This window comes from Salvelinus sp. IW2-2015, linkage group LG2 (assembly GCF_002910315.2).
Source record: "Salvelinus sp. IW2-2015 linkage group LG2, ASM291031v2, whole genome shotgun sequence".
Classification (NCBI taxonomy): domain Eukaryota; kingdom Metazoa; phylum Chordata; class Actinopteri; order Salmoniformes; family Salmonidae; genus Salvelinus; species Salvelinus sp. IW2-2015.
The window spans coordinates 33,313,600-33,329,765 of NC_036839.1; the positions used below are offsets into that span (position 1 = coordinate 33,313,600).

At 43.2% G+C, this 16,166-nt stretch overlaps 1 long non-coding RNA gene across 1 annotated transcript in view; it reads left to right on the top strand.

Annotated features, from left to right (window-relative positions):
* The window catches only part of LOC111978494 (uncharacterized), a 28,513-nt gene extending 23,602 nt beyond the window's left edge, over nt 1-4,911 (top strand). The window contains exon 3 of the long non-coding RNA XR_011481450.1: nt 7-4,911. This is a non-coding gene — a long non-coding RNA (uncharacterized lncRNA). The remainder of the gene's footprint in view (nt 1-6) is intronic.
* The last annotated feature ends 11,255 nt before the right edge of the window (nt 4,912-16,166 follow it).

Below are 16,166 nucleotides of genomic sequence, written 5' to 3' on the forward strand. Positions count from 1 at the left end.
TCATAGGTACATCTTCTGCAGGGACATATCCAGCGGGGACAGATACTGGAAGGACATATCCTACCGAGACATGTCCTACTGGGTCATCATATCCTACAGAGACGTATTCAGCGAAGTCATATACTGTGGAGGCACAGCCTTCAAGGTCATATCATGCTGGGACATATCCTGAGAAGTCATATCCTTCAGAATCACATTCTGCGAGGTCATATTCTGCGGGGACAAATTCTGCGAGAGCTTATCCTACCGTGACACATCCTGCAGGGACCTATCCAGCAGGTTCATATGTTGCAGGGACATATACTGCAGGGACTCATCATGCTAGATCATATCCTGCAAGTCCTTATGGCCTTTCATCTCCTGCAACATCATATGCTTCGGGGACTAATCCTGCAAGGTCATATCCTGCAGGAACATATCCTGCACAGACACTTCCTGCACAAACACTTCCAGCGCATACAGTTATTACGCCAACACTTCATGCACAGACACTTACAATGCAGAAACTTGCTGTCAGGACAGTTCCTGCGAGGACAAATCCTGTGAGGCCGTGGAGTGATGCGGCTAAGGCTGCGGTGAAGCGTCAGTTGGGACACTTTTTCTCAATGATGAAGGTTCCAGGTAAACGGGACTGTGAAGTATGCCTCCACAATGAACCAGCTGTACGAGACAGGACATGGAGAGACATCAAAAACTATGTGCACAACACAGTAAAATCTATTAAAAGGAAAAAGGGTCTTACAAGAGTGGACCCCAGAAAATGGACAAAGAAAGAATCGGCAAAGATTGCTAAGGAAGAGGTTGGTGGAACAAGGACTGTACCTGCACAGGGTCAAGAGGAGAGACTAGAGGCAGGTCCTGTTGCTGTGGCAACACAAAGGAAGCATAAGATATGGAGTGATGAGGCTCAGGCTGCGGTCAGGCGGCAGCTAGGAGACTTTACTAAACTGATGAAGATTCCAGGTAAAACGGAATGTGATGCATGTATTGCAGCTGAACCAGTTCTACAAGGCAGGACATGGAAAGATGTAAAGAACTATGTGCATAACACATTAATGACAATGTGCAGGAGGCATATTTCAGGCAAACAAAACATGGACCATGAAAAACAAAGTCCAGGGACACAGAAACCAGGGTTGCAACAGAAACCAAAGGTACCGTTGGGACTTCCAGAAGATCTTCCTGTTTATCTGTACTTATGATTTCTTTGAACTAGTTTCAACGCTTTTGATTTAATCTGACGATCTTTGCTCACTCTGATCTGACATTGTAAAGCAATAATTATGTCGCATTTTTATAATGTCACGACCTACTTCATTCTACCTACGTATCCGTTAGGCCTGGGAATTGCTATGGACCTAACAATACGATTTTATCACAATACTTGTGCCAATACTATATATATACACGTGTATATATATTGCGATTCTATAAGGACTGCGATTCGATACTTTGATTTTATTGCGATTTAATATTTCAAACATATTGCTCACCGTGTCTGCTGCAGAGGGACAGGAGAGAAACATGAGAAAACGAGTTTTGTTCAGTCATGGAAGTAAGTGCTGAAAACATGTTGGCTCCCCATCTAAAAAGAAGTTGAGAACAAGGTAGAGAATAAATACTGGACCTTTTGGCACAGGTACAGCCAACTAGCGCTAGCTAACGTTAACTTCCTAGCAAAATAATATGAGAATCGATACTTGGAGTCATAGAAATGATAAAATATAATTGAAAATAATATTGCGTTACTCTATTGTATTGAGAGAAACAAATCCACTAGTAGGCCTATCTGTAGCATCTAGGCTACATAGTGAAATATTATGCATGAGCACTAAATATATGTTCAACATTAATAGATTACATGTACCAATTACAGTGAATAGTTTTTTTTAACTTTGTAGATGAAAGTTGTGCAAACCTAGACCGTTAAACTGATAACTTTACCTTTTAGATCACACTAATGGTATACTTCACCAAATGGATCTGGATCCAGATGTACAAAATGTTTTATGTATTCTTGCCTGTACCATTGTATGTGTAGCTAATGTATATGTGTAGGTTAGGTTTTGAGTTTAACAACTGACCAGCAAACTTGTGAATTTAGCAGGTTATTCCATTTGAAATGTGTGACTTTTAATGGATTATAAATACATGGCATCACAGGTAGTTGGTGGCACCTTAATTGGGGAGGTCGGGCTCGTCGTAATGGCTGAAGCGGAATCAGTGAAATGGTATCAAATACATCAAACATATGGTTTCCATGTGTTGGCCATTCCATTCACKCCGTTCCGACTATTATGAGCCGTCCTCCCCTCAGCAGCCTCCACTGCATGGCCAACATGCATACACTATCTACATCCATGCATTTTGAAGCATGGTTGGATTTATTATCATGGATATTTTACTTATGTTATTAACGATAGCTAGATAGCTAGTATTCCTAGCTACTGGTGTATCAGTAGTTGTTTTTATATATATTTTTAAAACACTGTTTTTATCATTCCTTTCAATCATGCTAGTTTTTGTGGATATTTGCATCTAGAGCTGACATTCATTTTCATTACTAAGCCAGATTCCCACAGCTCCATGACCCAGTGAGCCATCTCAGTCCTGGTGAGTTGCTTTAGTCAAAAGGTGCTGTTGATTAGGCTTGCCAAGTGGGCAGAGTGTGTGCTTTAGGACCATTGAAAGGTTCTGAAAGGGAAAAATCTGTCTACCTATTGCACCGGGCAAAGTCAGTGACACTTTCAGATCATAGCATCATACCCTTCTCCCAAAGTGACTGGGAGTATTTAAAAATATATATATTTCACCTTTATTTAACCAGGTAGGCCAGTTGAGATAAAGATAGAGCTATAGATAAGACAAAGCAAGGCAGTGCGACAAAAACAACAGAGTTGCACATGGGATAAACAAACATACAGTCAATAACACAATAGAAAAACTATATACAGTGTGTGCAAATGTAGTAAGATTAGGGAGGTAAGGCAATAAATAGGCCGTAGTGGTGAAATAATTACAATTTAGCATTAACACTGGAGTGATCGATGTGCAGATGATGATGATGTGCAAGTCGAGATACTGGGGTGCAAAAGAGCAAAAAAATAACAATATGGGGATGAGGTAGTTGGGTGGGCTATTTACAGATGGGCTGTGTACAGGTGCAGTGATCGGTAAGCTGCTCTGACAGCTGATGCTTATAGTTAGTGAGGGAGATAAGTCTCCAGCTTCAGTGACTTTTGCAGTTCGTCCCAGTCATTGGCAGTATTCAAGTAAACTCTTTGAAAGAAGTGTGGAGAATCCCAAAGCAGCGTGAGTTATGGCTGATGGGTTTGGCTTCAGACCAATGTCTACTTCTCACTTACACTGAGTGTAAAAAACATTAGGAACACCTTTCCCCTTTTGCCCTCAGAACAGCCTCAATTCGTCGGGGCATGGACTATACAAGGTGTCAATTGTTTCACAGGGATGCTAGCCCATGTTGACTCCAATGCTTCCCACAGTTGTATCAGGTTGGCTGGATGTCCTTTGGGTGGTGGACAATTTGTGAAAAACCCAGCAGCCTTGCAGTTCTTGAAACACTTAAAACGGTGCGCCTGGCACCTACTACCATACTCTGTTCAAAGGGACAAATCTTTTGTCTTGCCCATTCACCCTCTGAATGGCACACATGCATAATCCATGTCTCCAAATGTCTCCAGGCTTAAAAATCCTTTTAACTGGTCTCCTCCCCTTCCTCTACACTGATTGAAGTGGATTTAACAAGTGACATTACATGTATTGATTAACAGCTTGAATACCACTATATAGCTAGCTATCTACAGTAGCCTAGATTTGTTTGCATACACTTCTTATGACTAGCAGCCTGGTGCAAGCGGCTGTGTTGTTGCCGAGCAACCGATCTGGTGTTAGAACTTGTAGAAATGCTACAAAAACAGTAGCACATCATTTGCTGGTAGTTATTGTAAAGAAATGAGCACGTGAGAGCTGTCTCACAACAGCAGTTGGTTAGCTTGCTAAAGTTGGTTAGCTTGCTAGCTACTTCCAGACACAAATGAGCGAACTAACTCTGACCATTTAACTCGCCCTAGCAGAGCTAGTTATCTAGAGCGTCAGTGACTGTAACTGTGTTGCTTTTTTTTTTCTCCCACCTTTACTGACAACTGTCATATTCGACGGGTGTTGCGCGTTCGTAAGTTCATCAGTTATTCAACAGTTGTAACAATGAAAAAATCGTGGGTTATTGTGCGCTCTGGCACACTCAAGGGAGAGTGCTCTGAAATCGTAAATAACCAAAATGAATTTACGAACACACCCTCAATCAATGCATACTATATTGTGGAGGCTATTGCCCCACAATCATTTATGGTCACTAGTAACTTTTACTATAATGTTGGTTGACTTCCCATCCAATTTCAGGCCGTTTTTGGTTCTCCAATCCACGTCTTTGACCAAAAGTTACTATTGTAAATGTGATTTTGCCAATTGGAATTGGTTCATTTGTTCTACGTGWGGAATTGGTTTCAGAGAATCACACAACCTATTCCTATTGTACCTGTCTTTCCTGCTAAATATGATGTAGATAAGGCTCTAGCGTTCCATGTAATTGTTTTATTGCTTGTCTAATATTAACATTTACACTTTTTATATTAATATTTATATTATTCACTACTGTCTTAACCATATTGATTTCACAACAGCTGTTTAAGTTCAACATTAAGGCTGACTTGTATAGGGTCTGTTGTTACACACCCCACTATTTACTGTCTAAAGACATGGACATTATTAAGTGTTTTTTCTTCAATATGTATTTCTTATTAAGCTGCCTTTTGTTGCCCCCTGGTGCTCATTGTGTACTGTATATGTAAGATACTATATTTGCTTGGTTAATAAATTGTTACTTGATGTAAACTTTCAAATGTTATTTCAGTTCTGAGAATATTCATACAGCCTACTTGATGTTCCAACAGAGATTTAGAATTGTACCAATAACAATTATGGAAAACAACAGTTTTGAGATTTAAAGGGATACTTCAGGATTTTCGCAATGAGGCCCTTTATCTACTTCCCCAGAGTCAGATGAACTCGTGGATACAATTTTTATGTATCTGTGTCCAGTATGAAGGAAGTTAAGAGGTAGTTTTGTGAGCAAACGCTAACTAGCATTAGCACTATGACTGAAAGTCTATGGGTATCTAACAGGATGCTAGCAGATACCCATAGACTTCCACAACACCCTAGGTAAGTTGAAAATAAGCTAAACCTTCAAAAGTGATCTGTCCCTTTAATACTTTAAACAATTATACAGATGCAGTACATTTGGATTGCTGCACTTGTTTGGGGAAAGCTTTTCATCATAATCTCAGTCTTCCTCTCCTTCCTTTCTCCTTCCAGGCTCTGGTATCTTGCTCTGGTATCTTGCTCTTACTTTTCCTTTCTAACTTCCTGAGTGAGATCACAGCCAGGCTGTGCGGGCACTACAGTGTTCATGCCATTGTGCTGAAAGACATGTTCCAGCTGCCCATCTTCCTGGTGAGTCTCACTCGATCAGGAGTACTCCTGGTCTAGAGAACGGTTGATTTTTTGTTGTTGTTCTACCTCATAGTTAGTTGATTGATTAATGTCACTGATCTTTTCCTCTTTCAATTACACCCCACAGGATAGTCACTTCGTCTACTCATTCAGCCCAGTGCTAGGCATCAACAAACTGTTAATTCGCCTGGCAGTCATCTACAGCCAAGGTGCACATACATACACACACACACACACACACCGTAACTCATAGCCATGGTGAGAGGGGCTCTAGTCCAAGTTACTGTAAAAGACTGACAAGTTGTTAAAAGGGCTATATAAATAACATTTGATTGATGGACTCCTCTCTCCCCAGGTGAAGCTTCTCGTCTGTGCATACCATGTACAGCTACAGTGAGTTTAGAGTTCACAAGCTGTGTGGACCCCAAGCATAGAATGGGAGATAAAACACACACAAACACTGAGTTTACATAACGTAAACTGACCAGGTGAATCCAGGTGAAAGCTATGATCCGTCGAGACATGGATTGTGTGTGTGGCATTCAGAGGGTGAATGGGCAAGGCAGAAAAATCTAAGTGCTTTGAGCAGGGTCAATAACTGCAACGCTGTTGGGTTGTTCACACTCAAGTTTCCTGTGTGTATCTAAAATGACTAGCAGCCTGGTGCATAACTGTGGGAAGCATTGGAGTCACCATGGGCCAATATCCCTGTGAAACGCTTTCGACACCTTGTAAAGTCCATGCCCCGATGAATTGATGCTGTTCTGAAGGCAACAGGGGTTGCAACTCAATATTAGGAAGGTGTTCCTAATGTTTTGTGCACTGTGTAGATACATGCACAATCACAAAACATGAAGAACCGTTTGAGCCACACTCCAGGCTACCTTCAGATAAAGTTGTTGGACATTCAGCATCCACACAGAGTTTGAGACACTGTTTCTGTGGCAGAGGATTAAAGGACAAGAACAGAAACACATCTCAACCCTATCCATATGTCTGTGTGTATAATTCGTATGTGTGTGATTCATATGTGTGTAATGGGACAATAGCCTGATGTTTTGTTTTTGGGAGCTGGGTGCTCTTATAGCATCACAGTCAGGGAGATGCCATCAACTATTACGGATTACAAAGGGAAACCCAGCTGTGAGCTGCCTAGTAATGCGAGCCTACTAGATGAGCTAAATGCCGTCTACGCTCGCTTTGAGGCAAGCAACACTGAACCATGTGTGAAAACACCAGCTATTCCGTACGACTGTGTGATCACTCTGAAGCTGATGTGAGTAAGACCTTGAAACAGGTTGCAGGGCCAGACCGATTACCAGGACGTGTACTCTGAGCATGCGCTGACCAACTGGCAAGTCACTGACATTTTCAACCTCTCCTGACCAGTCTGTAATACCTACAGGTTTCAAGCAGATCACCATAGTCCCTGTGCCCAAGAACGCCAAGGTAACTACTCTAAATTACTATCGCCCCGTAGCATTCACATCTGTAGCTTTGAAAGGCTGGTCACGGCTCACATCAACACCATCATCCCAGACACCCAGGACCCACTCCGATTCACATACTGCACCAACAGATCCACAGATGACAGTCTATATCGCACTCCACACTGCCCTTTCCCACTTGGACAAAAGGAACACCTACAGTTGAAGTCAGAAGTTTACATACACCTTAGCCAAATAAATTTTAACTCAGTTTCACAATTTTTGACATTTAATCCTAGTAAAGATTCCCTGTCTTAGGTCAGTTAAAATAAAGTGGTGATCCTAAGAATGTGAAATGTCAGAATAATAGTAGAGAGAATGATTTATTTCAGCTTTTATTACATTCCCAGTGGGTCAGAAGTTGACATACACTCAATTAGTATTTGGTAGCATTGCCTTTATATTGTTTAACTTGGGTCAAATGTTTTAGTTAGCCTTCCACAAGCTTCCCACAATAAGTTGGGTGAATTTTGGCCCATTCCTCCTGACAGAGCTGGTGTAACTGAGTCAGGTTTGTAGGCCTCCTTGCTCTCACACGCTTTCTCAGTTCTGCACACAAATTGTCTATAGGATTGAGTTCAGGGCTTTGTGATGGCCACTCCAATACCTTGACTTTGTTGTCCTTAAGCCATTTTGCCACAACTTTGGAAGTATGCTTGGGGTCATTATCCATTTGGAAGAAACATTTGTGACCAAGCTTTAACTTCCTGACTGATGTCCTGACTGACGTCAATATATCCACATCACTTCCCTCCTCATGATGCCATCTATTTTGTAAAGTGCACCAGTCTCTCCTGCAGCAAAGCACCCCCACAACATGATGCTGCCACCCCCGTGCTTCACGATTGGGATGGTGTTCTTCGGCTTGCAAGCCGACCCCTTTTTCCTCCAAACATAACAATGGTCATTATGGCCAAACAGTTCTATTTTTGTTTCGTCAGACCAGGGGACATTTCTCCAAAAAGTACGATATTTGTCCCCATGTGCAGTTCCAAACTGTAGTCTGGCTTTTTTTAATGGTGGTTTTGGAGCAGTGGCTTCTTCCTTTCTGAGCGGCCTTTCAGATTATGTCGATATAGGACTCATTTTACTGTGGCTATAGATGCTGGAGTACACAGGTACAAAAGTATCTTCACAAGGTCCTTTGCTGTTGTTCTGGGATTGATTTGCACCAAAGTACGTTCATCTCTAGGAGACCGAACGAGTCTCCTTCCTGAGCGGTGTTATGCGGAGCGACACATGGGAACCCAAGAGCAGACTCCGATGAGGAAACAGGGATGAATGAACCAAATATTTATTGTTACACAGAGATAAGGAGTGCAGATCCGGGGAAGCTCAGATGAGTTGCAGAAAAAACAGATGTGGAGACTGAGGTTGGAGTTAGCTGAGTAGAACAGGGTAAACGGGTCCTGAGGGGAATCCAAGGTAGTGGTGGTGAGTAAAATCCAGTGCACGGTAGTTGGGTGGTGAGTTGTGGAACAGGAGACAGGAGCCAGAGACAGAGTGGTAACTGCAATGAGAGGATAAGTGGAAACCACTTTCAGGGGCAAGTCCTTAGATGAAAGCCATACCTTTTGGCCTGGAGTGTAGACTGGGGCTGAAGCAACCGACGGAGGGACGAAGAAGGGCAGCCCGGGCCCTCCTCCAGGTGCGACGACAACGGCGAATGTGGTCCTGGACTGAGGGCACCGCTACATCGACCTCTTGGGCAGGGAACAAGGGAGGTTGGTAACCCAGAGCACACGCAAAGGGAGACATTCCTGATGAGGCGTTGATGAGGGTGTTGTGGGCATATTCCACCCAGGGTAGCTGGGAACTCCAGGAGGAAGGGTTAGCCGAAGTCAGTGTATTTCAGTTTCCAACTCCTGGTTGGCCCGCTCGGTCTGGCCGTTGGTCTGGGGGTGATATCCAAACGAAAGGCTGACATTAATGYCCAGAGCTGTGCAGAAGGCTCTCCATACCTGGGATGTAAACTGGGGTCCTCTGTCAGAAACAATGTCACTAGGGATGCCATGCAGCCGCAAAACATGGGATTCCAGCAGGTCTGCAGTCTCCCGGGAGGAAGGAAGCTTGGAGGGGAATGAAGTGAGCCGCTTTGGAAAATCAGTCAATAATAGTGAGGATGACTGAGTTACCATTCGATGGGGGAAACCCAGGGACGAAGTCCAAAGCTATGTGTGACCAGGGGCGACTGGTTATGGGAAGAGGACAAAGCAGACCAGATGTAGGTTTTGCGCCGAGCACAGACCGAGCAGGCTGAGATGAATTCCCGAGCGTCTTTCTACATGGTGGGCCACAAAATCGCTGACGCAGGAAGGTGACAGTCCGGTTCATGCCAGGGTGACAGGTGAGGTGAGTAGAATGGCTCCATTGAAGAACATCAGATGAACTGAATCTGGCACAAACAGAACCTTACAAGGACCGTTTCTAGGATCAGGCTGGTTCAGAAGAGCCTGACGAACACGGGACTCAATTTCCCAGGAAAGAGCAGCAACGATGCAGGAGGATGGCATAATGGTTTCTAGCTCGGAAATTGTGTTGTCTGCGGTGAACTGACGGGAGAGGGCGTCAGACTTGGTATTCTTAGATCCGGCGCGATAAAGGAGTGTGAAGTTGAATCTTCCAAAAAACAATGCCCACCTGGCCTGCCGAGAGTTCAGACGTTTGGCGGTCTGGATGTAGGCTAGATTTTTGTGATCTGTCCACACAATGAAGGGAAGGATCGAATCCTGTAACCAGTGACGCAACTCCTCAAGCGCCAGCTTAACAGCCAGGAGGTCCCAGTTACCTATGTCAATTTCTCTCTGCAGGCGAGAGCTTGCGGGACAAGGCACAAGGATGGAGCTTCTGATCCAAGGGAGAACGTTGAGACAGGACTGCACCTACCCCGGTGTCTGAAGCGTCCACCTCGAGGACAAACTGGAGTTCCGGGTCTGGCGGAGCAGAAGTAAAGCGGTGCGTGAGTTCCCAGAACGCTGCCTCTGCCTCAGGGGACCAGTGGAATGGAGTGGAGGTGAGAGGAGCTGCCAAACTGTAGTCACAGATGAATCTTTTTTTTTAAACTGGAAAACCCCAGGAAACACTAACTGCTTCAGATACGTGGGCACAGGCCCCTCTGACTGCCCTAACCTTGGCAGGGTCCATCCGTAGCTGTCCTTGAGCAATAATGTAACCCAAGGAGGACACAGAGGAAACATGACTCACATTTCTTAGCCTTACCAAATAGCTTATTCTCCAATAGTCGATGGAGAACTTGGTGGACGTGTTTCTTGTGAGCCTCAAGGTCCTTCGAAAAAATAAGAATGTCATCCACAGACAAAACGCCCAATGACATCCCTCAGGACATCATTAACCAGGCTCTGAAAAACAGCAGGGTCTCACTCAGTGGTGTGTTGAACGACGTTTTCCACTCATCCCCTTCTCTGATGCGGACAAGGTGGTAGGCATTCCGGAGGTTGAGTTTAGTAAACACTGTGGAACCATGGAGGGGGGCAAAAGCAGCACTGATAAGTGGCAAGGGATGCTTGTTCCTGACAGTGATACTAATCAACCCACGGAAGTCTATGCATGGCCTCAGTGACCCATYCTTCTTGACAAAGAAAAACCTGGCTCCCACCAGAGGGGAAGAAGGCCTGATATGTCTGACAGCCAGGGAGTCCTGGGCATATTCTTCCATGGATTCTTGCTCAGGGCTTAGACAACCTGCTACTAGGGAGAGGAGCTCCAGGCTGAAGCTCGAAAACACAGTCGTACGGCCAATGAGGCGGCAGAGATGGGGTGTGGTGCTTACTGAATACAGGAGCTAGACAGTGATATTCTGGAGGAACAGAAGACAGGTCTGGGGGTTCTGGAATAGACTGGTGTTGGAGTTAGCTGGGTAGAACAGGGTAAACAAGTCCTGAGGGGAATCCAAGGTAGTGGTGGTGAGTAAAATCCAGAGCAAGGTAGTTGGGTGGTGAGATGTGGAACAGGAGACAGAAGCCAGAGACAGCGCAGTAACTGCAATGAGAGGATAAACGGTGTCAGGCAGGGAAACAGGCACAGCAGAGTAACAGGATCTTGAATAATCATAAATGGCTATAATCATAAACTGTCTGAGCAGAGATTATGATCTGGCGGAGTGGAAGTGGCAGGACTGAGTATTTGTAGAAGTCTTGATTATGGAACGAATTGCAGCTGGTAGGGATCTGCTCTGACTCCAGCACACCTGTCTCCAACTACACAATCACACAGAGAGGGAGAGAGAGAGAGAGAGAGAGAGAGAGAGTGTACAGGGGGAGTAACTACAGGTCAAGAAGACTCCGGATGAACACCAGAGGGCGTAGCAGGAGCAGATGTGACAGGCTGTATGCCGGCTGTGTGGTCCTATGGTGTTTATACTTGCGTACTATTGTTTGTACAGATGAACGTGGTACCTTGAGGAGTTTGGAAATTGCTCCCAAGGATGAACCAGACTTGTGGAGGTCTACAATTTTCTTTTCTGAGGTCTTGGCTGATTTCTTTTGATTTTCCCATGATGTCAAACAAAGAGGCACTGAGTTTGAAGGTAGACCTTGAAATACATCCACAGGTACACCTCCAATTGACTCAAATGATGTCAATTAGCCTATCAGACGCTTCTAAAGCCATGACAATTTTCTGGAATTTTCCAAGCTGTTGAAAGGCAGTCAACTTAGTGTATGTAAACTTCTGACCCACTGGAATTGTGATAGTGAATTATAAGTGAAATAATCTGTCTGTAAACAATTGTTGGAAAAATTACTTGTGTCATGCAAACTATAGTTTGTTTTAAACAAGAAATTTGTGGAGTGGTTGAAAAACTAGTTTTAATTACTCCAACCTAAGTGTATGTAAACTTCCGACTTCAACTGTACGTGAGAATGCTGTTCATTGACTACAGCTCAGCATTCAACATCATAGTGCCCTCGAAGTTCATTACTAAGCTAATGACCCTGGGACTTAACAGCTCCCTCTGTACCTGGATCCTGGACTTCCTGATGGGACGCCTCCAGGTGGTGAGGGTAGGCAACAACACATCTGCCACGCTCATCCTCAACATGGGGTGCCCCTCAAGGGTACGTGCTTAGTCCCCTCCCTTACTCTCTGTTCACCCACGACTGTGTGACCGTGCACGACTCCAACACCATCAATAAGTTTGCCAACGACACGACAGTGGTAGGGGCTGATCCCCGACGACAATGAGAGTGCCTATAGGGAGGTCAGAGACCTGGCAGTGTGGTGCCAGGACAACAACCTTTCCCTCAACATCAACAAAAATGAAAAAAAATGAAAAATGAAAATATTTGGCATGGCTCTCAGATCCTCAGAAGGTTCTACAACTGCACCATTGAGAGCATCTTGACTGGCTGCATCATCGCTTGGTATGGCAACTGCTTGGCATTCTTCCGCAAAGCCAGGACCTCTATACCAGGCGATGTCAGAGGAAGGCCCTAAAAATTGTCAAAGACTCCAGCCACCCAAGTCATAGACTGTTCTCTCTGCTCCTGCATGGAAAGTAATACCATTGCATCAAGTCTGGAACCAACGGGACCCTGAACAGCTCGTACCCCCAAGCCATAATACTGCTAAATAGTTAGTCCGGGTAGCTATTTGGTTAACTATTTAACTATCTGCATTGACCTTTTTGCACTCAGTTTTTTGACTCATCACATACGCTGCTGCTACTGTTTACTATCTCTTTATTCCTAGTTATATATATATATATATACACAGGACCAGTCACACCTACTCTTCCAAGTGTTTCTTTATTTTGCCTATTTTCTACATTGTAGAATAATAGTGAATATATCAAAACTATGAAATAACGCATATGGAATCATGTAGTAACCTAAAGTGTTTWAAAAAATCTAAATATATTTGATATTCTTCGAAGTAGCCACCCTTTACGTTGATGACAGCTTTGCTCACTGTTGGCATTCTCTCAACCAGCTTCATGTGGAATGCTTTTCCAACAGTCTTGAAAGAGTTCCCACATAAGGAGTTCCCACTCGGTGGGCTCCTGAGTGGCGCAGCGGTCTAAGGCACTGCATCTCAGTGCTTGAGGCATCACTGCAGACACCCTGGTTTGATTACAGACTGTATCACACCCGGCCGGGATTGGGAGTACCATAGGGCGTTGCACAATCGGCCCAGCGTCTTCCGGGTTTGACCTGTGTAGGCTCTCGTAAATAAGAATTTGTTCTTAATTGACTTGCCTAGTTGCCTTGTTTGCTGCTTTTCCTTCACTCTGCGGGTCCAACTCATCCCAAACCATCTCAATTGGGTTGAGGTCGAATGATTGTGGAGGCCAGTTCATCTGATGGAGCACTCCACTCTCCTTCTTGGTCAAATAGCCTTTACACAGCCTGGTGGTCATTGTCCATTGGGTCATTGTCCTGTTGAAAAATAAATGATAGTCCCACTAAGCACAAATCAGATGGGAATGGCATTTCGCTGCAGAATGCTGTGGTAGCCATGCTGGTTAAGTGTGCCTTGTATTCTAAATAAATCACTGACAGTGTCACCAGCAAAACCCCCCCGACCATCACACCTCCATGCTTCACGATGGGAACCACACATGCAGAGATAATCTGTTCACCTACTGTGTCTCACAAGGACAATGCGGTTGAGTCCAAATTTTAGATTTATGGTTTCATCAGACCAAAGGACAGATTTCCACCGGTCTAATGTCCATTGCTCGTGTTTCTTGGCCCAATCAAGTCTCTTATTATTGGTGTCCTTTAGTAGTGGTTTCTTTGCAGCAATTCATGCAATAAAATGCAAATTAATTACTTAAATCATACAATGTGATTTTCTGGATTTTTGTTTTAGATTCCGTCTCTCACCGTTGAAGTGTACCTATGATAAAAAATCTACCTCTACATGCTTTGTAAGTAGGAAAACCTGCAAAATCGGCAGTGTATCAAATACTTGTTCTCCCCACTGTATATAGCCAAGTTATCGTTACTTATTTGTGTATTGTATTACTTTTGTTATTACATGTTTTACTATTCTATTATTTCTCTTTTCCACACCTGTTGTTTACGAAGCATGTGAAGAATAAAATTAGATTGAGTTAGTGTCTGATTCTTTGGACCAAGCTAATGCTTTGCCCAATTATACAATTACAAAAAATATATACCATTTAGAGTTTATGCATTTTGCCTTTCTGGAGTTGTCTATATTTTATGGTCTGTACATAGACATGTGAGGTGTCATAAGTTTGAATAATGGCTGTTTTAGACACATTTGCCACACCGGATTCTATAACCTAACCTACTTTAACTACATGAGAGCTTTCAAGAATGCATGACTTAACTACCTGGTCAAAATAGAAATCCAGATCACTTGTTGCGATGATGATAATGCAGAGCACATCCCGGCAACAACATGCCATTGTTGACACAACAGATATGGGACAAACATTTATTAATGATAATCTACTGTAATATGAAGGTATTGCCATCCTTGTTGTATAAGATGTGGGAATTCATTTGTGAGGATTCCTTCTGCCTTAGCCACATTATTGAATTCTTTTCCCCATTTTTGTCAACTGCTGTTCAAATTGTGGCATTGAATTGAAACAGGGTGAAATTCACCAAGGATACCTACCCATGTCTGTTGTGTCACGTTCGCTGGAATAAATATCGGACCAAGGCGCAGTGGATGTTGAGTTCCACATAATTGAATAATAAAGTGAAACTTAGCAAAACAAATAAACAATAAACTAACAACGAACCGTGACTACAGAGATGCTACGTGCACTAACTCAAAACAATATCCCATAAACACAGATGGGAAAAACAGCTACTTAAATATGATCCCCAATTAGAGACAACGATTACCAGCTGCCTCTAATTGGGAATCATACAAATCACCAACATAGAAAATAAACTAGAACACCACATAGAAATAAATAAACTAGATCACCCCCAGTCACGCCCGGACCCACTTCACCATAGAGAAACAATGGCTCTCTATGGTCAGGGCGTGACATGTAGTTTATTCTGAAGATATGTCCTTTTGTAAGTTGATTACATTACTGGCCTGTCAACATTTTCCAGACTTTGTCTTTGTCTAATGTCGATACATTCAGTTAAGTTTCATTTCAAACAGTGCCTTTTTACAAGCATGTGCATATGACATCTGTAACCCATGCATAATACTGAACACTGTAGGCCTAGTTCAAGAAAATAGTCAGGTTTTATTTCTGTTTATATCTGCCGGTTCGTTGATAATTATTTTCACTCCTCTGTGTGTGTGTATTCCTCTCCTGACCCTGCTGCAGTCTGATACACCTGACACCTTGAGGCTATGTCTGTGCCTATGATAAATAAAGTGTACATATGTTTCCATATAAAATCATTTCATTTTTTAAATTATTGTTAAATGACTAAATGCAATGGGGATTGAAGGTGTTTTGAAGAGATAACAAAGCTGTCAGACAAACAGGATAAGAATGTTTTCCTTTATATCCTGAATGTCAAGTCACCAATATAAAGTCCCTAAACATGAGAAGACTAGTTTCTGTTTCCCTCACACAAAGGAAAGCTTATACCATTATTCACACAGTTGGTATATCTGGATGAAATCTCACCCAACGCCATACTGTATGGTAGGCATGGAAGCAGAAAAGACTAGTGCCATAGAAAGCCATGCACTTGTTGTATATTGGTGACTAGTTTATCAATGTACCCCCTAATAATGTTAAACCCATCCTGTCTAATCAAGTGTCATCTGAATGCTGAGCAGGGTCCTATTCTCTAAGGTGACACGTTCAATCAGATTGTTGCTGATAGAAACGTAATGTATAGAGTTGACATAGGATTCTATATCCTATTCTAATGACACGAAATCATCTTTCCTACACAATATATTTCTATCTGAACGTCTTGTACCGGTTCAATGTCCTGTACAGGCCCCTGGACGATCCTTTATCTTAACATCACTTCTTCGGGATCGGTGTCCCTTTCATGGGACGGTTAGCATAGGCTAATGCGATTGGCATGAGGTTGTAAGTAACAAGAACATTTCCCAGGACATAGACATATCTGATATTGGCAGAAAGATTAAATTCTTGTTAATCTAATTGCACTACTCAATTTACAGGTGCTATTACAGTGAAAGAATACCATGCTATTGTTTTCG